Source organism: Trachurus trachurus (assembly GCF_905171665.1).
Source record: "Trachurus trachurus genome assembly, chromosome: 7".
NCBI classification, from domain to species: Eukaryota; Metazoa; Chordata; class Actinopteri; order Carangiformes; family Carangidae; genus Trachurus; species Trachurus trachurus.
In genome coordinates this window covers 34472150-34498102 of record NC_139901.1, presented here as the reverse complement: position 1 = coordinate 34498102, position 25953 = coordinate 34472150, and the positions used below count along the sequence as shown (strand labels likewise).

The window sequence follows — 25953 nt, the reverse complement described above, 5'->3', positions numbered from 1 at the left end:
ACATTTTACCAAAGTTACTCGAAAATATTGATTACTGGAAAGAAGAAGACCTGTTTGTTTAGCTCAGCATCATTACATGTATTAGTCTTGTCAGAGACGGTAAAGTCACAGTGAGAGTCAACAGAGACATTCTAGAGGAATTCACCTCCATGTTGATGTCGTCCGTGTTTCCTCTCCACCTTGAACCTGTGGAACAGATTTCATGTTTTCATTGTTCACATTAGTTTTCATTGAAAGATGCAGAGACAGTTGGAAGGTAACTCACCACAACAGTCCTTCATCTTCTGGTTGTAGAGCAGCAGCAGAACAACAACAACAGCCAACAGGACGACCACAACCACAACCAGGAAGTAACCTGGACCAGAGGAGGAGGAGGAGGAGGAGGAGAAAAGATGGAAACTCTTCTCAGTACAGGAAACACAGTCGACTCAATCTTTGAACATGAAACACACCTGGACGTTGTGGAGACTTCTCAGTCTGACTGGTGGTGACAGAGGTTGATGAAGGGGCGGAGCTTCCTGCAGTTTGTGGTGAAGCTGCTGGTGGGAGAGATGTGGACAAAAGTGTTGGAGTCAGGTTTGGTCCTGAAGGTTTTGGAGTCAGGTTTGGTCTTGGAGGTTTTGGAGTCAGGTTTGGTCTTGGAGGTGTTGGAGTCAGGTTTGGTCTTGGAGGTGTTGGAGCTGTGAACAAACCATCAGAGAGTCAGATCAATACATCCTAAACTTAAACATTTTAACACGTCAGGTTTTTAGAAACAGAGGAAGCTGTGGAGACACATGAAGGAACATCTCAAAGACTTTCAGGAGAAACTCACCATCAACCACTGTGAGGTTGAAGTCGTCATATCCATCATAAATAGAACGTTCTATCAAACCACACCTGTACCGTCCTGAGTCGGACTTGATCAGGTCTGTGATGCTCACAGACAGAGTTTGTCTTCCTATCAAAGGTCTGTCATATTTAATCCTGTATCTGCCTCTCTGATAGTTGTTGTCCTTCGTTTCGATGAGCTTGCCGTTTCCTTCACATTCGTCCCTACAGAAGAGCTTCTTCTCCCCATGGTACCAGAATGAACATTTAACTGTGATGTTTCCTCCTACAGTTCCTGTATAGGGCTGCTCTGCATCAGTGAGTCCAGTGTTTCCATCCTGCAGCCCTGTAGAAAAGATGAACATTCAGTTCATATTCACTGATAAAGATTAAATATGATAAGACACATGATTAAAAGGAATAAAATAAATCAAAGAAATCAATTAAAGCCTGACTGAAAAGGTGGGTTTTGAGCCTCTTTTTTAAAAACTGTAATAGTCTCTGCAGCCCTGAGGTTCTCCGGCAGGCTGTTCCACAATCAGGGGCCATCAGAGCCGGCCCGGACCGTGACACGCATACGTAAACGTAACGCAGACTGTGGCCGTTGTCCGGTAACGAGCGCGCACCACTCCTCCCCCTTCTCTCCCCCTGGCCCCCTCCCTCCCTCACTCACTGAGATCGCGATTTGCGAGGGGGTGATTAGCTTTTGGACAGTGACGATGTCCAAAAGGATATATCCGTCAGGTGCGGTAAATAGGAAAAAGAAGAAGGCCGAGGATGAAAAAAAAAACAAGGACAAGGTAAGGCTAATTAATGTTATGTTTACCAGATGTACGTTTAGCTGAAAAACATGTCTGTGCTTGTGTTAGCTCACTTAGCTGGCTAGCTGCTACATGTACCAGCCTGCTGCAGTTCACAGGTCCTGGCTGATTTTAAGGTCTGTTTACAGTGAAAAGATAACAGCTGTTTTCCTGTGAGGGGATAAAGGATCAATCACCCATTTATTAATGGCTGATTAGATATGCCATGTTGCCACATCCTCATTCCCCTGTGGCTGGTTCCAGTCATACAGTTGGTAAGTTTCTTGTTTGTTGCCACAATATGTTTATCTCTATTGGAAAATTAAATTGTGTGTACAGTGCACAAGTGGCTGAAAAAATTCTACTAATCTTCTCCACAGCTCCAATGGTCACTGCTGATGATGCTGCTGACCAACCAACATCCTCTATCTTCTTCTCAACTGAAGTTTTGTTTTAAGGGTTCTCGAATTTAACTGTACAGATACAATAATAATAAAAAATAAAAATAGATAAAAAAGAAAATAAATCTGTTCAAACTGTAATCTTTTGTAGAATCTTTTATCTTTCTGCTACATCAAAAGTAGTGATTTAATACTGCAGGTTTGGAGCCACCTATTGCCATTCACAATATTAACATTAACATTCAGACAAAAAAAAATAGAAGAAAAAAAATGACAAGTGCAATTAGACAGCTTTAAGAGTTTCAGTGACTCCAATTAGTAATAAAATATCTGCTCGCCATCATGTTGATAGAGGTACAATAAAATATGCAATGGTTAGCTGGTTTTATGAATATTTGATGGTACATATATACACTGTGAGGCAGGGCCCCCAATTTTATCCTGCTTATGGCCCCCAGATGTACAGGGCCGGCCCTGGGGGCCATAATAACTGAAAGCCGCCTCCCTGTGTGTTTTAGGTCTGACTTTTGGTATGGTTAAAAGGCCAGTGCAGGAGGACCTCAGGGTCTGCAAGGGTTGATATGGTAAAAGTAGGTCAGATAAATAAGAGGGCACAAAACCGTAAAGACATTTAAAAACTAGTAAAAGAACCTTAAAATCAATCCTGAAGCGTACGGGGAGCCAATGCAACGACTTTAAAATTGGTGTAATGTGAAGAATAAACTGAATCCACTGTTAAACTGAGACCTGATGAAAATCTGACTGATAAACAACAGAAAACAGAGAGAGAGTGAACTCACAGAGAAAGAGGCAGATCAGAGTGTGATGGACTTTCATGTCGGAGGCTCTGATGGTTTCACGCTGCTTCTTCCTTCTTCTCTGGTGAATCAGGAACTCATCACTTCTCTAAATGACTTTCATCAAAGTGAAGAGTCCTTCCTCCAAACGCCTCCCTCTCTCTCTTCTCTCCTCCCTCTCATCACCTCCTCCTGTCTCTACATCATAAGTCCCTCCACTGTTTGACTCAACATGTCATTTTCTCTCTTTCACCTGGAACACCTGTGTTCCTCTGTGACTGAAATCACCACAATAACGCAACTAATCACACACCCGCCCTCTGTGTTTTGTTGTTGAATATTTATGTGTGAAAACTACAAGATGGTCTGTCCAAACAATATCAGACTCCCTGGTATTGTTTGCAGACGTGATGACAACAACTATTAGACTGAACAAAGAGCATGTTCCAGGTCAGGGATTCTAACAACTGAACTGTAACGTGTCTTATCAGACCATGTTCAGACTATTAGGCAAGGCAAGGCAAGGCAATTTTATTTGTATAGCCCGTTTTTACAAACAGTTTGTCTCAAAGGGCTTCACATGGCATCGTAACAACATCCTCTGTCCTTAGACCCTCACATCCACTGAGGAAAACTCCATAGAAAACCCTTTTAACAGGGAAAACCAGGAGAAAGCTCAGGGTGAGAAACAGAGGACAGACAGACGGGACAGATATGTTACAGACAAGACAGTTTACAGTTTATGTCACAGAATGTGCGAAATATGGAAATGTTATGTATGGCAGGCCGGTCTAACACGTAAATGCATAAACACACAAGCACACATACATCTACACCAGTGGCGGCTGGTGACTGAAAAAATAGGGGAGGAAAGGAGGAACACCAGTCCACGGCGTCATGTTATTATCTACTAGTTGACTACTTATCCCTACTTTCTGATATTCAATGACAATTAAACAGTAAAACAATGTCTTACAAGATTTCTTAAAAACAACATAATTTTATTAAATCTTACTGTTTTCAGATTAACACAGGCCTAATGGAAAAGACAGAGCCTTTATCATGGATGTGGGATGTAAGTTTAAAAAAAAAAAAAAAAAGCAGGCCAGTGTTCAACACCTGTAAATGTCACAGTGGGGATTTCACCCCCTCTGATATAAAAAGGAAAAACAAAAACCATGAAAATCTGTAATTATTAATAACAAAGCAAAGTGTTCCACTCAAATCACATATACTTAAGCTTTTACCTGAGCTGAAATACGTCGGAGGAAAAAAAAAAGAAAAAAAGTTGTGGTCGTGTCTTTGTTTACCCTCCAGCTGCCCAGGTCACGTATCTGAAAACTATGAACAATCCCTCTGACTGCTTCTCTCTGATACCTCCTAACAGTTTATCCAGAAATCTGCTGAAATTTCCTTTAAAATCAGTGTCAATGTGGCTGAAAACTCTGTATTTCTTGTGCTAGGAGCAGCATGGCTGGGAGTGAAAGTTTGGTGCACATAGAAACAGTAACAGTATGCAAGTCTACACCGAATAGTGGGGAAGGCTCTGTACTTTGTATTTTGTGTTTTTCTTTTCTTTTTCTTTTTTTTACTCTTATTCTGTCTTTCTTTTATTATTTTATTGTGCTTTTATGGCGATATGGATCCCCTTGGGTCTGAAATAAAGAAATGAATGAATGAATGAGTAACCAAGGGGGGTTGGAAAACTGTCATTGGACCAGCCTGATGTCAATCTTGTGTTCTGGTTGCTGATTGGTAAGGGAGGACCAACAGTAACCAAGGGGAGCGGGGACTGCGGCGTGGGTCTTAGCGAAGAGTTAATTTGGATCAATCAGCAGCCACAAACGTGCGTATAAAGTGCTTGACAGAAAACCTGACAAGTAACAAAACAATGCGACTTTGCCAGCTCATCGATAGGCCCCTGAACTCGGTAGGCCCCTGCCCGTGCATTAAAGCGGCCTTGACCCTCAACATCAGTGGAACTACACTCACTTAGATTCAGTCATCTCCTCCTCCACCACCCGCCTGTCCCAAGGTGTCCCCCAGGTTTCAGTGCTTGGTCCCCTTCTCTTCATCCTGTACTTGCTTCCCCTTGGTAACATTATCCCAGTGTCCAGTTTCACTGTTACACCAACAACATCCAGCTTTGCATCTCAAACAAGTCCATCACTTCTACCACCCACACCGATATTCTGTTACATTGTAATAAAGCTTTTCTCACAACATGTCTCTAAATTATATTTGTGGTGCTGAAAAAATCAAACAGAAGCTGTAGGGTAGACAAAGCATTCCATGCCAGTAACCACTTGTGGCCATTTTTTAAAAATGGCTGCCACAGTCATCAGAATAAAAACGTGCGATGGCCCAATATCCAGATTAATTAAACATATGTTCAGCAATGAGTGTACCAAATTTGACGCTTTTATCACATAATGAACAATAGTTTAGCTGTGCCGCCCCACTGAGAATTATATCACTAATTCTTAGTCCTGAGGAATCTTTGGGAAACCAGTCCCAAGTTTCCTCAGCAGAGAACACACAAGCAGAGGTGAAGCAGCAACATCAGTTACAATACTTGTTAAACTAACTTCCTCTTCTTGGATATTCAATAACATCAGATCTTCTCTGGCGCCCTCTAGTGCTCAGACTGGTGCACATGGTTTAGTGCAGGGTGGACAGAACAAGTCCTCAGCCTAAAGCTATGGTCAACATTGAGAAAGAATATGAGAATGATTTGAAAAAACAACCCAGCAGTGAAGTCGCTGTGATGCTGTATCTCTGCTGTGTTCTGTCTTCTGCCTTCCACAACAACACAACTTTCTCTTCGGTTCCTGTCATTGGTCTGAAAACAGCGTGTTGGGCTAAATGAAATCAGCCCAAATGATGAGTAAACTATGGGGGCGTGACACAACACCTATTAATCATTGACCCTGCTGATTGGTCACAACAGATCGGCCTGTGGGCTGAATGAAGTTAGCCCAAACGGTCTGCAGATGACGAGGGCGGGACATGGCACCTGGAGAGACTCTGTGAGCTCGGGCTGATTAAAATGATCCCATTCAGAGATATCCTGTGTTTTTCTTGAAACAATTTGATACTGTTGCCACTTTTGGATTCACTAAGACTTAGAACAATCGTTGTATATTATTTAGAGGATTTTCTTTTCATATTTTGTTGTATAATGCAGGGAGGGCTTAGCCCTCCTAGCCCATTGATACCAGCTGTCACTGATAATAATGATCAATCTTTCTCAACGTCAACCCTAGCTTTAAAGAGTTTCCCATCAACAGGAGCTCACACAGTTGTATGTCCTGATTGGCTCAACAAAATAATCTGATATTTCCTCAAAGACAAATGTATACAGATATCAGTGAAATAAATCTTTACTCAGCACCAAAGCAGGGGCGCAGATAGGTTTTTGAAACTGGGGGGGACAAAGCTGTCAGCAACACCCCCCCCATCTGCCTCTGGCCTTGCCGTCCCGTCTCCTGTCCATCCTTCTTCTGACCCTCCTTCTCTCTCTCTTTCTTCTGTCCCTCCCTCTTCTCCCTCTCTCCCTTCTGCCTCTTCAAGCTGTAGATCTAATGCACAACTGCTGCTACCCTCCAGTGGATCGCTTTCAGTTTCACCTCCCTCACCCAGTAATTTTTTATAATAAATTAGTGTTTTTTTCTGAAAGTCATAACTATTCTACTCGGCAGTCTTCAGAAGGTCGTTTCCTGTTGCCCCCATGTAGAACAAATGCAAAACAAAAAACTGTTCATTACAGAGCGATGGCTGCATGGAATGCTCTGCCGAGATTTTTGATGCGAGAAGGTAGTGCTGCCTCTTTTAAACAGGGACTAAAGATGTATTTGTTTTTACAAGAGGGAGTGACTCTCTGACCATTAGAGACAGTTGCATGTCACAAACAACGCATGATTTCTGTTTCTTTGTACTTTAAGAACAGTTTGTAAATGAGATGTGAGCTTTTTTTTATGTTTTGTGTTGCTGTTGTCCACTGTATGAATGATGATGATCTATGTTGAATGTTCTGTGTTAAATTCTGAAACAGAAATGTTTGTAAGATGTTTTGACCCCAGGAAGAATAGCTGCTGTCTTGTACAGCAGCTAATGGGGATCTAATAAAACAAACAAACTGCCATCTTCAGGAACTACCTGCAGGCCAGGACCATGACAACATTTTAACATAGCATAAACAAACATTATAACTGCTTTAAGGCATTAGCGCCATTGGCAGTAATTTAACATGGGCATACCTACAGGCTACCACAGAGGCTACCAGTCCCAGGAGCCATATCTCTACTAGAGATTATAAGACTCCATATGGATATGCCAATATAATGTGTTGCTATGGTGGCCAAACTTCCTGTCTGCATAAATGAGCCTGTCAACCAACATCACAGTACAAGCATTTTATTTTAATAAGCTTAAAATAATAAAATATATGTTATTTTGTGTAGTGCATTTTTGTCTATAATGGTTAGTAATGCCTACAAAGTTCAATTCTGGACTCTAAAAAATAATTAACTGTGTCTGTAAGGCGAGATAATAACAAGCTAACAGGCTCAGTCATTCAAATTCAATGGAGGTGATGTATGACAACAACACAATAATTGTGTTAAATACTGATTCACCTTAAATGGAACACATTGCGCCGAGTGTTAGTAACTAAAATAACAGTTCACGGTTTAAAATGATGACGTTAGCAATCGCTGTTGAAACTGTAACCTAACAACTTAGAGTCTAGACCATTAGGCTTGGCAATATCACGGATTCAAGCAGGCCTACACATTTCCAGAAGACCCCAGAAAGCTGCAATGGACGATTTAATTGATAATAAATAAATGCATAAAGGTTTCCCCCTCCCCTCCCCCTTGTGAAATTGGTCTCTCTTCCTCTATTCTCACTCTGTGTCTCTACTACGATTTTACTTCCACGGCGAGATTTCTTTGAACAGACAGACTACCAACAAAAATTGCAAGGTGATATGATAACGTTTATGATAACACACAGTTTACTTACAGTTGATGCTTTTTGAAAAAACGATGCAATCGTTTTCTGCTTTTTGGGTTTGGCTGGCCTCATCTTGCATGCCGTTTTGTTGTTGGTAGTTCTAGGTTATGGGGTCCTAAACTAGGAGCTGTCCCACTGATGCCTGTCATATGCGTTCTGGGTAACTATGGTAACCAGGCTTGAGACGACGCAGCCTACCCAGCTCAACAACCGAATACAGGAGTGTAATACCGTTTCTCGCCACATAGCCCATACGCGTCCAGAGAGGCGCTATTTCGCATTTTTTTGGCATTTTTTTGCATTTCGAGATTTTTCTCTCCATAAAAGTGAGGGGGACGGATCCAAGTGAATCAGAATCTGGGGGTGTCGAGTCCCACCTGTCCCACCCTCTATCTGCGCCCTTGCACCAAAGTGTGAACACTGCAGAAGAAGATGAACTCCCAGACATCAGAGTTTCCTTTCATGTGAGTAAAAGGAAAAGTTATGTGTCATTTGTTTACAGAACTGGCTCTTTCTTCATGAGGAAGTCTCAATCACAAAAACAGAAAAAAACCTTCATGGACTTAATATCAATAATTACCAATTAGTCAAAGACATTATGACTGGGTTTCCACGCTGTTACAGCTGTGAGTGTAACAGTGACCCAGTCCTGGTCTAAACCCAGACAGTGTCTGGTTTACTGAGAGTCTGTGTGAGTGATTGTGGAGTAGATCTGGTCCTGGTCCCTGGAGGCTGGATCCAGGCTCTGGTAGGTGGAGTCTTCACCTGTGGAGCCTGGAGACACGTACTCATTGCTGATGCACTGAAGGAAAAAGAAACAACTTTATTGACCTCATGGTAAAAAACAAACAACACAGGCATGTAGAAGCAGAAGTTGTGGTTTTGACGTGTTTGAATGATCTTCTCATGCACACAGAGAAGTGACATTGTGGTTTGTGACGCTTATTAGTTTTTTGTTTTTTTTTCATTTTACAGAAATGAAGAAATAATAATTAAAGCAGATATCAGTGGAATGTTTTTGTTAATATAAGTCCTAAATAGTCCTATTTTCCGTCAGCAATCACTTACATGAAGTATTTCAGCCTAAACACGAGTCTCTCCGTCACTCTGCTCTGCTGTAACCCGAGGAGAAAATTTTCCTTGTGGGATACAAGTGTCATCCAATGAGGAGAGAGAACGGCATGAAGGGCTGTGTGTGCAGCCAAGGGATGCGCGTGAATGTGGTGACGTAGCACGAGGACCAATTGATGCCTGACAAGGGCGGGGGCTGCTAACTCATGGTGCGTTCAAAGAAACTCGTACTTTGTGTTTTTCCTTCCTGTGAAGTCGTACCAGTTCGATCTGGTACGAGTTCACGGGTCGGAAGTTACGAGTGGCCGTTATAGGGAACTTTCACAGACAACAGGATGGTAAAAACACGAGCTACGGGTTACCTGGAACGCTACCAAGTCGTAGTTGTGACTTGAAGCTGTAACTTACGGTTTCAAAAGCCTGCCTTGAACGCAGCATTAGCCGAAACGGCCGTGAAGCTGATATCTGCTTTAACTATAAAGTTCAAAATAAAAGTATCACAACCTCCTGGATGATGAACACACTGAAGCTCTTAGCGTGGCTGCTAAGGGTGATGAGGCTGTCAGGGCCACAGCTAGCTGGTTAGCATGCTAACTTCTGCAGGACAATAGGGATGTTTTACCACCTAATTATGTTGCTGCCTTTACTGTAATGGAGCTTTAATGAGTTTGACCTCTTTGTTTAGCTCAGCGTCATTTTATGTATTGGTCTTGTCAGATAAAAGTCACAGTGAGAGTCAACAGAGACATTCTAGAGGAAGTCACCTCCATGTTGGTGTGGTCCGTGTTTCCTCTCCACCTTGAACCTGTGGAACAGATTTCATGTTTTCATTGTTCACATTAGTTTTGATCCAGGATGTACCTAATCCAGGATTCGGTTTTGGATTCGGCCGAATTTTGCACTTTTTGATGGTGTTTCGGGTTTCTGCTGAACCTTAGGACGTCGAGCGAACAGAACCCTGTGATTGCTCTACACACGTTGTGGCCAATGTTTAGGGGAAAGTTTACGAATGCAGCAGGAAGTGAAAATGGAACTATAGTAAACAGAAAAAGTATTGTTAGGAAGGACTTAAAGACGATGGAAGGCGATTCAAGTCAAGCTATATGTTCAGTTTGCAATTCTGATCTGTCTTGGTGGTAAAGACCCTAAACAATACACAATATCACTGCTGTTAAAACATTTGTGAATGAAGCATTCCAAGGCAGCACGAGGTGTGCATGGCGGCAGAATCTGCAGACAGCAACAGCAGCTGTCAGTGGTTGCACAGGGCCAGTCACAGATGTTGTGTACTGCATTTATAATGTGTTTACTGTATGGGCCGATAATGGGAATAGGACTTGATATTCGGTTTCGGATTCGGCTGAATCTTAAACAGCGGATTCGGTATTCAGCAGAACCCCAAAATTCAGGATTTGGTACATCTCTAGTTTTCATTGAAAGGTGCAGAGACAGTTGGAAGGTAACTCACCACAACAGTCCTTCATCTTCTGGTTGTAGAGCAGCAGCAGAACAACAGCAGCCAACAGGACGACCACAACCAGCACAGAGACACACACAACCACAACCAGGAAGTAACCTGGACCAAAGGAGGAGGAGAAAAGATGGAAACTCTTCTCAGTACAGGAAAGACAGTCGACTCAATCTTTGAACATGAAACTCACCTGGACGTTGTGGACCTGCAGCTGGTGAAGGGGCGGAGCCTCCTATGGTCTGTGGTGAAGTTGCTGATGGCAGTGATGTGGACAAAGGACAAATCCTGGTGATCAGCTGCTTCATTAACATTAACATGATGAACGATCTATCTATCTATCTATCTATCTATCTATCTATCTATCTATCTATCTATCTATCTATCTATCTATCTATCTATCTATCTATCTATCTATCTATCTATCTATCTATCTATCTATCTATCTCTACATTAAACTGTGTCAGCATGTGACTAACTGCTTCTTTTACCGAGTCTTTATGTCCAAACGTTTTTACATGTAACACGTCAGGTTTTTAGAATCAGGCGATGCTGTCGAGAGACATGAAGGAACATCTCAAAGACTTTCAGGAGAAACTCACCTTCAGTGACTGTGAGCTCAAACTCCTCATATCCATCAGAAATAAGACGTTCTTTCAAACCACACCTGTACCGTCCTGAGTCAGACTTGATCAGGTGTGTGATGCTCACATACAGAGTTGCTTTTTCTGTCCATCCTCCTCTGACATATTGAATCCTGTATCTGCCTTTCTGATAATTGTCATCTTGTGTTTCAATGAGCTTGTCGTCTCCTTCACATTCTTTCCTACAGAAGAGCTTCTTCTCCCCATGCTTCCAGAATAAACATTTAACTGTGATGTTTCCTCCTACAGACCTTGTATAGAACTGCTCTGCATCAGTGAGTCCAGTGTTCCCATCCTGCAGCCCTGTAGAAAAGATGAACATTCAGTTCATGATAATTATTCTGCTTCACAGTCTCAGTCTGACTGATTCAGAAGGTACACTGTAAAAAAAATTAAAATGACAAACTTACAGTAACTAAGTTTAAAGGTAAAGGTAAAGGAAGGGAAACGTTTCTTGGGTTCGTCAGGGTTAGGGTTACCCAGTATCCAGTTAACAAAATACAAAATGGGACCTCCCAACAGTATCTATGTGAATATTGAGCGAATGGCTGTGAGCCATCTAAAACTCATGACAAGCAATTCTGATGCTCTCTGTCACAGTGACGGAATGAGAGAGGAGGGGGTGTGTCTGTCTTTTCCCTCTTGTTTCTGCTCAGTCTGTGTGAGCGTCAGAGAGGCCGGTAGCCTGATGAACTGTACAATGAATTGTTTATTTAAAAATCCAAATGAATCCAAATCCAAACCAAGCCAGTTGGACCCAATTCTCAGGGATCAATCGCCAAGACCGTCTCGGTTTGGATTTGGATTCAGCCAGAGTAGCTGAGCACACTGGACACATGGACAGAGTCTCATCTGCAGGATGAAGTTCTTCTCTTCCACTTTTTTCTTTCTGATAACATGAGTTCATCATCAGTTCACTGCTTCCCTTCATGTGAAATGCATGTGTTGCTTCACAGTGCCATTTCAGCACAGCTGCATCTCTCAGACAGTTTGAAAAGAAACAATGAATCGTTCTCTCGCCTCAGTCTGAATTTAACATTTAGTTTTTACAACAATAGCAGCGGCTTTATCTGTGTACATCTGTTTACATGTTCTCTGTCTTTTTAATTAATCTAATATATTTAGTTGTTTTTCCTGTGTTGTAAGCAATGTGTCAGCTACAGTTGTTGGTTGATGACTCAGAAACTTAAAAAAAAAAAAAAGTTAAATCCTACAGCTTCTATACAAAGCAAACCAGTGACCACAAACAGTGAAGAGGGTGAACTCACAGAGAAAGATGCAGATCAGAGTGTGATGGACTTTCATGTCGGAGGCTCTGATGGTTTCACGCTGCTTCTTCCTTCTTCTCTAGTGAATCAGGAACTCATCACTTCTCTAAATGACTTTTATTAAAGTGAAGATTTCCTCCTCTGCTCTTCTCTCCTCCCTCTGCCTCAAGTATTTCTTCCACCAAATGAAACAGACCATCACCTTGATTAAAAGATGGATGATGGATGATGGATTGCGCACTGAGAATGAAGACGAACTGAGAAAAAGTCCAGTTGCCTTTGCACGAGTAATTTGCGCGTTAATATTTTTTTCAAACTCTGGTTTTCATCATGAGTCCTTTCACACAGACGCTACTTACTTTGAAGTTTCTTGCGTGCACTTCCCGGCCTGACACTGGAGCCGGCCTGAGACCGGAGGTCTGCACTGAAGCAAGTTTTTTAAATCCCAGTTTCCATTTACAAACATGTCAAATTAAATCGGATAATGGATCATGGAAAATGGATAACGATTTGTTTTCCGTTTTTTGTTTTGTAGGCTATTATCAAAAAAAATTAAAAATAGGAAACAGTTCATTTTCCGTTTTGGGTTTTGTTATTGCAAAACCCAAAACGGATGGCCGTGAAGTACACGGACCACAGACCTCCCAGGCCCCCTCCTAGACACCTGCAAGAGAGACCAGCCAGCCCGTTGTTCCACGACCGGGACAAAAACCACATTGTTCCTCCTCAATCAGAGGTTGGACAACCGGCCGGACGCTCCTCTCAGAACCTTAGAGTTACTTAGAGCTGCTCCCTGTAAATCACTGGGACAAGGACATGTCAGAAATAAAACTGGTTTATTACTGAGGCCTCACATGTTTCCTTGAACAATCTGAAATGAACCAAACCATGAAATACTCAATCAGGACACAGAGTAGATGACAGAACTACAGGGGGCGCTGCAGAGCTCGCTGTCGGGACCTCGAGGGAGAACCACCTCAGGAAAGGTGAGTTTACTCAGGTCGACTTCAGCCTGGGAGAAGGAAAAGAAGGTCAGACTTCAGATGTTGGGATGTAAAAAAAAAAGGGTATCAGTTAAAAAATATATATATAAAAATATCCATAGTACTATAATGAATCTGATTAAAAACATGCATGAGAAGAAACAAAACATTTGAGGAAAAGTCAAGAAAAGTCTGTCAGTCTCAGGACCAGTCAGTACGGTGCCCCCAATTTAATATTATATTGTTGTGTAAACATGAACACAACATGATTTACATGCTGAACAAAATGAACTGTAATCCTTCATTAGATCTCAGAAAGTCATGTGACCTTTAGTTCAGGTCGCCTCTGTGCAACGACATGATGTGTTTCCTCTTTGGTATCTGTTGGCATGTTCATTTTGTATATATCACTGATTGTTTTCCCTTATTCTTTCATTCAGCTTAGTTTTCTGAGGCCTGGGCTATGGATATGTCCCTTTAATGGGCTGGCGACCACACCCACTCTGGGTTGTGGCAACGAGGTGGACACTCATTGGATAAACACTTGTATAAAAGAACCATTGTTCCTGTCTCCCTGATGAAGGCTAGACGCCGAAACGCGTCAGAGTTTTTAATTGTCATTTCGACCATGCCATAATTCAATAAAGGCATTTGAGAGTTAAGAGACTGCCTTGGAATTTTTCTTTTGTCTTCCTACATCCTCGATCCCTTTCCAAAGAGCATCTCTATTTTAAACAACGAGTCCACGAAGCGCTTCTTGTTTTGATCTTTTTTTTAAAAAATGATCTATACTTTTAATCTTTAGTATTGCACTAATAGAATGGCCTTCAGTGACTCGACAGAAAGCTGGTTCCTCTCCTCGGTCCACTGGCTCTGCATCGGTGAGAAAACCCTCTCAACATTTGCATTGTGAGAGGGAAGTGCCAAGACGAACTGTGCAATCTTCAGTTCCTTAGTGTGGTATATTTTGATGTCGATGCTGATGAAATGATGACCACTCTGACACGTCTTGTTTGTAGGTGGTAAAAAATGGTTTATTACAAAAAAGATACAGTGTCAAAAAGCCGAATCTTCGAGAAGTCTCTGGAGCCAATATGAGACCTCTGTCTCTTAGCCAAGAGTCCTAACCTTATTTATGTTTCTAAAACTCCACCTCTCTAAACAGAAGGATGTGGGTGACCAGGATGGTCATAAACTAAAACAATAACTAACCTGTCCAAATTAGCCTCTGGTATTTGACATCCTGACCAGTCAGTTAACCTTTAGGCTAACTTAAACATACATGAAACAAACCAAATACAGGTGTCCAGAAAGAGTGACCTAACATAAACATTAGCCTTGTTTCATATTATAAGAGTCATTTACCTTCAGGCAAGCAAAGAACACACCTGGAGATGAAAGACAATTCTAAAGATAAAAGTAAAGAATTTGAATTGGAAATTTATACTAAACACAAAAGTAACTCTCAGGGTAAATTACTTACAAATTAGGAGGTAGAAAATACACTACACTAGTAACATGCAACGCTTATGGCATACTTCGTGTGAACCTGGTCAAAACACTTGACATCATCAACCGGCACCCCCTTGTCTCCTAGGTACTTGATGCAGGCCTCCACATCATTCCAGTTTGGTGGGGGGATTTTTTTAACCTTTTCCCAAGCCACATCTCAACCGAGAGAAGTGTCTGCTCTGGATAAAGTTATGCAGTAGACCACAACACCAACTAAACGTGGATAAACTTAACAAGGATGTCTACATCTGTTCTAAGTTAAAGCAGAAGTAAGTGGTCCGGTCGTTTTCGCTAATGCTGCGTTCCAGGCAGGCTTTTGAAATCGTAAATTACAGCTTCAAGTCACAACTTACGACTTTGTAGCGTTCCAGGCAACCCACTCGTGTTTTTCCGACCTGTTTTACCGGTGAAAGTCACTATAACGGCCACTCGTAACTTCTGACCCGTGAACTCGTACCAGATCGAACTGGTACGACTTCACAGGTCGGAAAAATACGAGTTTCCTTGAACGCACCATAACAGTCCTTGGCTGCACACACAGCCCTGCATGCCGTTCTCTCTCCTCATTGGATAAAAACTGTAGGATACGATAAATGTTTTCTCTTCGGCTCAGAGCAGAGCAGAGTGACTGACAGACCCGTGTTTCAGTCCAAACACTCTATGTAAGTGATTGCTGTCGGAAGATATAACTATTTAAGACTTATATTAACACAAATATGAATGAATGAATGAATGAATGAATGAATGAATGAATGAATGAATGAATGAATGAATATTTTATTTTCGTGTCATGCCACCACTGTGGCCCATCCCATATGGGATTACAAGACACAATAACAAATACAAAAAAAACAAAAACTAGACAGTCCTTCCTGTTGGTGTTACTTGCCACACAGGTGTGACATAAATAAACAATTTATAATCAAATATATCACTTACTTCTGCTTTAAGTCAACAACGTATTTGAGGCAACATATTGTCAGAGATGTTTAGATGTTAGCCAGTATCACAACTAAGCATTAAGTCCGCTAGCTTAATGCTAACGTATAATGTAAAACTCCATAGACAGGCTAACAGACATTAGCCCGTTGCTATCGGCGTTTTGCAGCAACCGACAGCCATAGCAGTAAAGCTAAGTGAAGTTTTGGTGACTTCCAGATGATATTTAATCTTTCTGTCTCCAAAAATCATCAATTGCCTCCTGTGAAATGTCTCCTACTGTGACAGCTGTTGCCATAGCAACTGCTGCCATAGCAACTGTCACCGAATGTTGACTGTTTGTCCGAGTGAGTGGAGGGGGCGGGGCTTAGCCGGAGGTCAATTAGCTCCGCTGTCTTCACTCTAGTAGTCGAGAGAAATGGAGGGACAGAAGAAAAGGACAGGTGGAGCAGAGAGAGAGAGGCCAGTTGACCAGGAGGGAAGGTCAGTCAGAAACACTGTAGCTTTCATTGCGTTTATCGTTCAATCACCGTCACCACCGCACACTGTGTGTCTCACGGAGGGTTAATTTCATCACCTCTTAAGCAACAATAGTGGAAGTCACATACGCCGCCCCAGCCCCCTCCACACACACACACACACACACACACACACACACACACACACACACACACACACACACACACACACACACACACACACACACACACACACACACAGGCACACGGCCCGACAATCAATCCAGAATACCTAGAGATGAATGAAAAATATGATTTTGTTGCATAATGTTTGAGCCACTACAGGATAGCTTAAACATGCTGAAATAATAAATCATAATTAAATTCAGCTGGCTTTTTTCTTTACTCTTAATCTATTAGGCTGCAGCTTTGTGGCTCCTGGCTCCTCTAGTCCATATAAATCTGTGACAATTCAGCAGTTTTCTTTATTGTAATTCTGCACCATGATGATAGTTTGACATCATTAAAATACAAGCTCTATATAGTACAACTATAAACTTTATAGGCTGTGTTCACAGACACCTGTCTTTCTGGGGTGTTTCTGGGTTGTGTGTCAAATTCCCGGCCTGAATTATTGTCCCAGTCCGCCACTGACCGGGACAAAAACCACATTGTTCCTCCTCGATCAGAGGTTGGACAACCGGCCGGACGCTCCTCTCAGAACCTTAGAGTTACTTAGAGCTGCTCCCTGTAAATCACTGGGACAAGGACATGTCAGAAATAAAACTGGTTTATTACTGAAGCCTCACATGTTTTCTTGAACAATCTGAAATGAACCAAACCATGAAATACTCAGTCAGGACACAGAGTAGATGACAGAACTACAGGGGGCGCTGCAGAGCTCGCTGTCGGGACCTCGAGGGAGAACCACCTCAGGAAAGGTGAGTTTACTCAGGTCGACTTCAGCCTGGGAGAAGGAAAAGAAGGTCAGACTTTAGATGTTAAAAAGGTCTCAGTTAAAACATATATATAAAAAAATATTCATAGTACTATAATGAATCTGATTAAAAACATGCATGAGAAGAAACAAAACATTTGAGGAAAAGTCAAGAAAAGTCTGTCAGTCTCAGGTCCAGTCAGTACGGTGCCCCCAATTTAATATTATATTGTTGTGTAAACATGAACACAACATGATTTACATGCTAAACAAAATGAACTGTAATTGTTGTAGCCATTTAAAGTATTTAAACCACAATTTTTATTTGTTGCACACATATCAGTTATGTTTACATAATTTGACTTGGTAATTTAGTTTTGTAGAAGTTTATTGCGTCACATTACTTAATATAATACACGTCACTGGGGGGCGGGGCAAGTCAGAACAATGTCGAACAGGTGGATAGACTGTGGTTAGATATAGTTTTTGACTACAACTATTGATTTACAACCTTTAAGTTACAAATTTCGTTGATTGGATGGTTTTTTCGTTAACTTTTGGAATTTGTTATCATTATGAACTCAACTTTTTCTATGTTTTTTGCTTGCTTGGAAAATAAACATCTAAAAGAAGTATCACGCTGTGATTTTTGTTTGGAGGTGCTTTCAAATGCCACAGACCGTCAATCTCAACTGTGTGGAGCCAAATTCATTCATCTGCTGATCCTCGACATAAAACCCTGCTGCAGGTTTTCCTTACGTTGTGTGGAGCCACGGCTGCAGGGCCAGAGACCAGGCTGTAGTGGTCTGAGGCCTCCACTGGGCCAGAGACCAGGCTGTAGTGGTCTGAGGCCTCCACTGGGATCGTTGTGGTGTGAGTGATGCTGGTGTAAAGTGTGGTCACCTCCACAGCTGGAGCTCTGCTCTGTCCGTCCTCTCTGATCTCAGCGTACACCGAGCTGACCTGCAGGAGGAGAAGGGTTTGGTTTGTACCGTACAAACTCTGACGATGCTGAAATGTCCCAGCTGCACTCAAACTCACCTCTGTGACATCTTCGTACACAGCTTCCTGTGGAGGTCCTCCTGAAAAACATCAAGTTTAAACCATCACACTGTGAATGTTTCCCTGACGTCATCTGACTGCTAATCTAGATGATGATGATGTCACCACTCACCAGCCCCTCACCACAACCATGTGTGTATGGCAAGCGGATTTAACATTTAAAAGTTTGACTATAAGGAATTAACATCGTAGATATCAACAACCTCTTTCTGACTAGTCGTTATTGCAATTTGAATAGTTGGATTTTTCATTCAAGATATCTGTAACGTAATCGTGACTAGTGGAAACGACATTTAGAGATATCTGTAATTCAGTTTTGACTATAGGCACAATTGAATTACAGATGAATCCAAGATATCTGTAATTATATTCTGACTAAGTGGAATGAAAGTTGCAGATATCGCCAATTTCAGATATCTCTAATCAAAATCCAGTTCAAGATATCTATAACTTGACAATAGATATCTACAATTAAATTATGACAATTTCTAATTTGAGTAGCAGATATCTACAACATCATTTTGACTAGTTATAATTCCAGTTACAGATATCTACAGCATCATTTCGCCTTGTCAAATCTTGAAAAAGGACAAGTAGATATCTTTCATTGAAGTGAAATAAAGATATCTTTAACTTTATGACTAGTCAGAATCAAATTGTAGATGCCTCAAACTGGAATTATTACTATTCATAATTCAGTTACAGATATCTGTAATTCACATAGCGGATATCTGGAAAAGAATTGTATTGTGTAACTGAAATTGTGTGTGATGAAGTCTGATTCAATTAATATGTCCAAAATAAATAAATAAATAAAGAATTGTAGATATCTGTGATGACAAACCACAGGCACATGAATGGCAAAAGTGACGTCATTTGTCCTAGGAAGTAGTTGTGGATCTGAAATGTTCATTTTGACGAGGAAAAACCGAATTACAGATATCTGCAACACACATCCAGTCTGGTTTTTAAATGTTGAAATGGCTTGCCATATTATGTGTGTGTGTGTGTGTCTCACCTCTGGATCTTCTCCTGCACAGTATCAACACTCCCACTGAGACCAGGATCACTGTGATGATCAGAGTCGGACCCAGGTACAGCAGCACACCTGAGGTGGAGTCAAGAGTTCAGTGACAACAGCGTGATTACACTGACACCTGCTGGCTGAGTCTGGTATTACACCTGTGTTTACCTGGCAGCCTGCTGCATCAAGCTGGGACCAACAGCTGCACAATGACAACGTTACCAACTACAATAATTAGGGTGAATGCTGAAAGCTGTTGTTCTTCGTGTCGGCCATCTTGCTTTATTATTATTCTCACATTTCACATTTTTTGCATCCTAACTAGTCCTATATACTTTGTGCTACTTAAACGATTATTATTATTATTCAAATAGTGCAGCTTCTTCAGGACATTATTGCTGTTGTTTTTTTGTTTTGTTTTTTAATGTTGACAAGACTTTCAGCTATCATAGAAAAAGCTTTGATTTGTCACAGTATAGAACTCTTATGACTCCAGGCTCTCTGTGGCAGAGTGGCAGCGCAAAAGTCAGAATGGCTTCAGCAATGGCTTTCGACATTCACACACATTTTCCTTATGGAAATGCTCTTTCTAGTTTTAATTTGTGCTCAGACCGTTTTAGTCAAATTATCAAACAATTGTAAACTAATATCTGTCACATCAGACTTCCTGTTCATGTGCACTGCAGCAGATCATTATTATTTCTCTCATTGTTGGAGTTTCAGTTTGTTTTTCCTATAAATAACATCATCAGCCTGAGGCCAAACAGTGTTTCTGTGTTTTTAGGCTCATGTTGTCCACCGTGCTGCAGTCTGAGCACTAGATGGCGCCAGAGAGGCTCTAATGTTATTTTAGATCCAGGAAGAGGACATTCATTTAACTTGTACTGTAACTGACGCTGCTGAGTCTCTAATGTAAAACTGAACCAACAGGTAAAAGGAGCTGAACCTGCAGCTGCCGTCGTCTCAGTGGAAGAGTGTGGACGTGTGGAGCTTCCTGTTGAACTCTGTGCTGCTGTCGGTGCTGTGGAGGCTGAAGGGACGGATGATGATGAAGCAAGAAGAGAAACAAGAGTGAAGGTAGAGAGAAACCAGGTTCTCCTTGAACTCACAGGAGGCTTTGAGAACAGACAACAACATCTTCAGACACATTTTCACCTCCTTCAGGAGAAACTCACCTTCTGTGACAATGATCTCAAACTCTTTAAACAGGTTTTTGGACTGAGGTTTGCCCAGTCCACAGCCGTACCTCCCAGAGTCAGAGCTGATGAGCTGTGTGATGGTCACATCCAGAACTCCTCCACCAGAACGTCTAGTGAACATGATGCTGTATCTGCCGCTCTCCTCTTTGTTCTTATTGGTTTTAATGAGAAAGTCTTTTTGTCTTTTGCACTCTCCCTCTCTGCACACATACCTCCACGCTCTAGTGGAAGAAAAAACACATTCAACGCTGATGTTTCCTCCCTCTGTTCCTTGATAAACTGGGATTTCTGCATCGATGAGACCAGTGTTTCCACTCTGTGCTGCTGAAAGTGAAAAATCAGTCATTACCATAAGCCGCCCAATCACAGTACTTCCTGCCCAGTCCCACTGGGATCTGCCTAGTTCACCAGTAACCGATGGAGAGACAACTGTCCCCACAGTCATTCTGGAGATGAGACGACACTTTGAAATGTAAGAAAAGTGTTTCAGCTCAGTTCAGCAGCTACGACTGTTCAAACCAACGGCCTCCACCAGATTCTAGTGAGGAAATAAGTAAAGGTTCCTGTCTGAACCACTCGTTTCTCGCTTGGTTAAAGATGTTTCATCGAAGTTCTCACGAGAACCTGAGCCAGTGTCAGAGAGGAAAATGAAGAACTGTGTAGAAACCCAGAGGAGATACTCACAGAGAAAGAAGCAGCCGATCAAAATGTGCTGGACTTTCATGTTGGAGCTGCCGATGGTTCGACGCCGCCCGTCCTCCTTCTTCTCTCTGGTCGACCAGGAACCTGTAACTTCTTCAAACATTGTCCCACTTCCCATCAGAAGCACACCGTGACCGACCCCTCCTCCTCTGATGTCGGCCTGTCTCTACTGGAGGATCCACTTCCTGCACGGCTGATGTGATTCACAGTGAACAAAGACGGCTGTCAATCACAGTGTGAATGGTTATTTGTCTGTCTGAGTGTGTGTGGTAGAAACTGCTCACGTGACCAGGTGGAGCTTCCTCTGCTAAATGCACAGCTCATCCAGTCCACAGCAGAAACCTCCACCTTTCCAGCTCACAGTGGCTCAGTGGGTCTGTGATGCTGCTACAGCGTCATGTGTATGGTGGTTATTAGCTGCCATAAATCAAGAGCATATTATGTTGATGTGAGAGCATTATTTTTTGATTTCACATTCAGATTTTGTGATATTGTCTGTCAAAACTCTGCTCTCGCATTCAAATTTGCCCTGCTCGTGCTCAAACTGTGTGCTCGCACTCAGTTATAGCTGCTTGCGCAGATTTCCTGCGCTCAAGATCGAGCTCTTCTTCTTGTGCTGAGGAAAGTTCTGCTCTCGGATTTCTGCTCTTTCTGCTTTTCTATCAACTGTCAACAGATAGAAGGCCGGCTACTGTTGACCAATCAGATTATCCCTGCTTCTTTGTGGGTGCGTTCGCTGTACTTCAAGGAGTGTTGCATACGGACGGGCACTTTTTTGAAAAAATATTGAAGCGGTCGCATGTATGGTTCAAGGCCATGCAGACTTTAAAAGTGTACTTTTTACCTTATGGGGTCTTAAAAGGGATATTTGTAGAAAAATGTGCACCTCAACATTCTCAGCATCATGCTGGGCCAGGATGCGAACCAGCGGTCCCATGAACAATAAAAGATAGAAGTCTTAACCACTGGACTATCATATCCATTTACTAGTATTTATACTATATAAAATATATCCCGATGATAGTGCATAAAAAAAAGAATATATATATACAGTTAATTGAATTGAATTGAATTGAAAACTTTATTGAACAACGTTAAACAAGTGTTCAAAAGGATTAAAACACAATAAAGCCAAAAGGCTTGTTTCCATTGTGGTCCTGTGAGATGGTAGACAACTATAAATATTTATACATAAATATGATGGTGTCTTAAGTAGTTTTACAAACAGACCATATCGGCTACCCGCCCCTACGGAGCGCTCAAAAAGAAAACTAAGGCACCCATGGCGGCATCAGCTACTACTACTACTACTACTTTATGTTTATGTAGCTATTGTACTGAAAAGCACGGGCGCTTGTGTATTGATTAACTGATATTTTATTCAAAAAGTTGTGAAAACATAAAGGGAACCACCACATTTAACAGCCTGGAGGGCAGAAGTAGATAAACCCGGTAGAAGGAGTGCCCGCCCGTATGCGACGCTCCTTGAAGTACAGCGAACGCACCCACAAAGAAGCAGGGATAATCTGATTGGTCAACAGTAGCCGGCCTTCAATTGGTTGACAGTTGATAGAAAATCCTTGAGCAGAGCAGAAATCCGAGAGCAGAACTTTCCTCAGCGCAAGAAGAGCTCGATCTTGAGCGCAGGAAATCTGTGCAAGCAGCTATAACCGAGTGCGAGCACACAGTTTGAACACGAGCAGGACAAATTTGAATGCAAGAGCAGAGTTTTGACAGACAATATCCCAAAATCTGAACGTGAAATCAAAAAATCATGCTCTCAAATCAATATAATATGCTCTTGTTTTATGGCAGCAAATAACCACCATACATGTGACTTTTCCTTTCTCCGTCTGTTCTGCATCACGCGACGCAGCCGTGAGGAGTCGGACCAGTCTCACACAAGAAGTTAGTCAAAGCTCTGAGAGGAAGAAGTGAGTCTGTCCTCATAGCCAGAGGCTGCTTGTGTTGCATTATGGGTAACGCCAGTGCCAGGGTTAGATGAGAAGCTGCTGCATCAACTGTGATGCTTCTGTTTTGACACATAGTTCATAATGAGTCAGAAAAACACAGTTAAACAGAGTTTTAATCTAGAAATCATGTAGAAAAGATCTGATAATACAACAGCACTCAGCAAAGTAACACTGGAATGATACAAGTAGATGATGGAGCAGTATTTCATGTTCAGTCAGATTCAGCTGTGGCTCTTAAACCAGCACTTAGGAACTTTTCAACCTTCATAAAATATTTTCATAACTTTTGTGATGATACATCGACTTACAACAAGTTGAATGACACCTCTGTCGTGGTCTGAGGGGGTCTGTATCATTATGGTCTGTATCTCTTTCTCTGGCACTAAGCAGCTTTGGGGAGCATGGTAGGAACCCTCACTTTACTTTCACTTTCACTTTTGCGAGTTACAACGAGGAGGGAACAGGCAAAACGGCACTTTAGCAATGGATTATGTTTGTGTTTTCACTTTGAAATGATCCACTGGAAACAGAAACTTAGTTTTGATGTCTTCTGTTAATTTTAATGCAGGATATTTACAGGGCTTCACGCTAGTGTTCATGGGAAATGGAGTCTTCCTTCAGGCAAAACACTACCGCTTTGGTCCACAGGCGCCGCCAAACTCAACCAAAACTGAAAGTTCTTTAATACTGCTTTAATCTCACCATACAGAACAAAACAACACTGGGGCCTCATTTATCAAAGAGGGTGTAAAACTGCTACTAAAGTTTTGCGTACGGCGAAAAGACGAAAATGGCGTACACCCTAAATATTTACACCTTTTTCAGATCAATCAAACTGTGCGTACGCACAACTCTCCGCAATAAATCACACAGGACTCAAGAATGGTGCACACGTGAACACACCTCTTACTCCGCCCCCGGAACGCCTATATACAACTATATATGGTCAGCACGTGCATATTTAATTAGCCATGTGCTCTCTGTGGCGCAGCAACAAGTGACAACAAAGTGACAACGGAGACAACGGGCGGAGGACGGGAGAAAGAAGCGGAACTTCTCCGCTTCTCCGAAAGCAGATACACGGGCAATAAATCAGTCAGAAAATGATCTTGCATTTTAATAAGCTACAATAAAAACAAAAACCTCCCAAATCTCAACAAAAGGGAGCAGAAAGAAGAAGAATCTTATGTAATCTGCCCCTTTATCCCAGAAAATCTTTTTTTTTTTTTTTGTTTTTTTTTTAACTAGGCCTAGATGTTAAAACAATGTAGGAAGCAGGACGATAGTTACCATTACTTTGCACGCCTTTCTACACAGTTACAGCTCTACTGGACTCGGTTTAGGTCATTTTCCATTAGGCTACAGCTGAGTCCTTCACAGTTCCTCCTCAGGGCCGCGTTGTCTCACTCTTTATTCTCTCCTCTCGTCAGCTCCAAACACACGTGCACCTCGTTAACTCAGGTGACAGAATAATAACAGTCTCAGTAGCTGCAGATCAGTGTGCGCTGCTGCCGGTGTGTTTTTAAACTTGGATGGTTTGATCCTTGTCGGACGTCACACATAGCCTAATCAAAAAAGCAAAATCCACAATCCACTCTGTTTATCAATTAACATAGAGCCTAGTGTTATTATAGAGCGGGTTGGATTGCCAGCATCAACGGTCCACCACTACCACAATTCCTACTTCAAAAAATCCTACTGTGCTCTTCTAAATGTACTCCGCTCCTCTCTCCCTCTCACACTGCAGTTCTCTGACTCAGCAACGGTGTCGCCAATTCCTCCTGTTCCTCAAAAAAGGCGTAAATCACGGTACACCAGGGTCAAAATGGGTGTAAATGTCCGCACTTTTCCCCGTCAGGTTTTGGCTTGATAGATCCCAAATTTGGCGGAGAAAAGTGCGTACGCACAAAACGAGGGGAAAATGGCGTAAAAAAAGGTGAATCCACAATGATAAATGAGGCCCCTGGAATGATACAAGCAACAGGTTCAGTTGTGTAATGTGATATGTTTAACATGAATTACAAATGGAAAACATCAATTAAATACCAGTAAACCATTTTTGTGGATCATAATTAAAAACATTTCTGCACATCAAAGCAAAAAGAGGAAAAGACTTCAGCATTTTACAAACTGAGATTTTAACTGTTACGTCTTATCATTTTTTGACCAACAGCAACTTTTACCAGAAATATAACAAAACACAATGAAACACACAACAATGATTCCCATGATTCACTTCATCCACAACAATATCTCTTATAACATCTCTCCATCTGTTCTCAGCTTCTGGTCGTCTCCTCTCATGGTATTCTACTCGCTGTTATGGCAACAAGTTTACTAAATACAGTAATTAAGAATATAATACAAAACAAAAAATAAAATCTTACCATGGTCATTAACAGTGACCCAGTCCTGGTCTAAACCCAGACAGTGTCTGATTTACTGAGAGTCTGTGTGAGTGATTGTGGAGTAGATCTGGTCCTGGTCCCTGGAGGCTGGATCCAGGCTCTGGTAGGTGGAGTCTTCACATGTGGAGGCTGGAGACACGTTCACATAGTCGATGCACTGAAGGAAAAGGAAACAACAACTTTATTGACCTCATGGTAAAAAAAACGTGTGAAGCAGAAGTTTTGGGTTTGGAGCATCTGAATCCTCTGGTCGTGAACACAGAGAAGAGAGATGACATCTATGACTGTGGTTTGTGATGGTTCGTTTGTATTTAGTGCTATAAATAAAATACTAAGAATAAAGGTCCAAGAAAAACACAAAGTGAAAATTGTCTGTGAAACTGTCAAACTGTTCACTGTCCACAACTGTTCAGGTAAACTCATGGACAAACATTTTACTAGGAAATACTGAGTAGTGGAGCTTCATGTGAAGAGGAAACTC

General features: G+C 41.8%; 2 long non-coding RNA genes across 2 annotated transcripts in view; one reads left to right on the top strand and one right to left on the bottom strand.

Annotated features, from left to right (window-relative positions):
* Window positions 1-25953, bottom strand: part of LOC310988711 — a 531702-nt gene that overhangs the window by 394209 nt on the left and 111540 nt on the right. Inside the window, exon 2 of the long non-coding RNA XR_014595499.1 lies at window positions 23777-24117. This is a non-coding gene — a long non-coding RNA (uncharacterized lncRNA). The remainder of the gene's footprint in view (window positions 1-23776; window positions 24118-25953) is intronic.
* On the top strand, window positions 1494-2061 carry LOC310988731. Its single transcript, XR_014595501.1, has 3 exons — window positions 1494-1610; window positions 1760-1885; window positions 1991-2061. It is a non-coding gene; the product is annotated as an uncharacterized lncRNA (long non-coding RNA).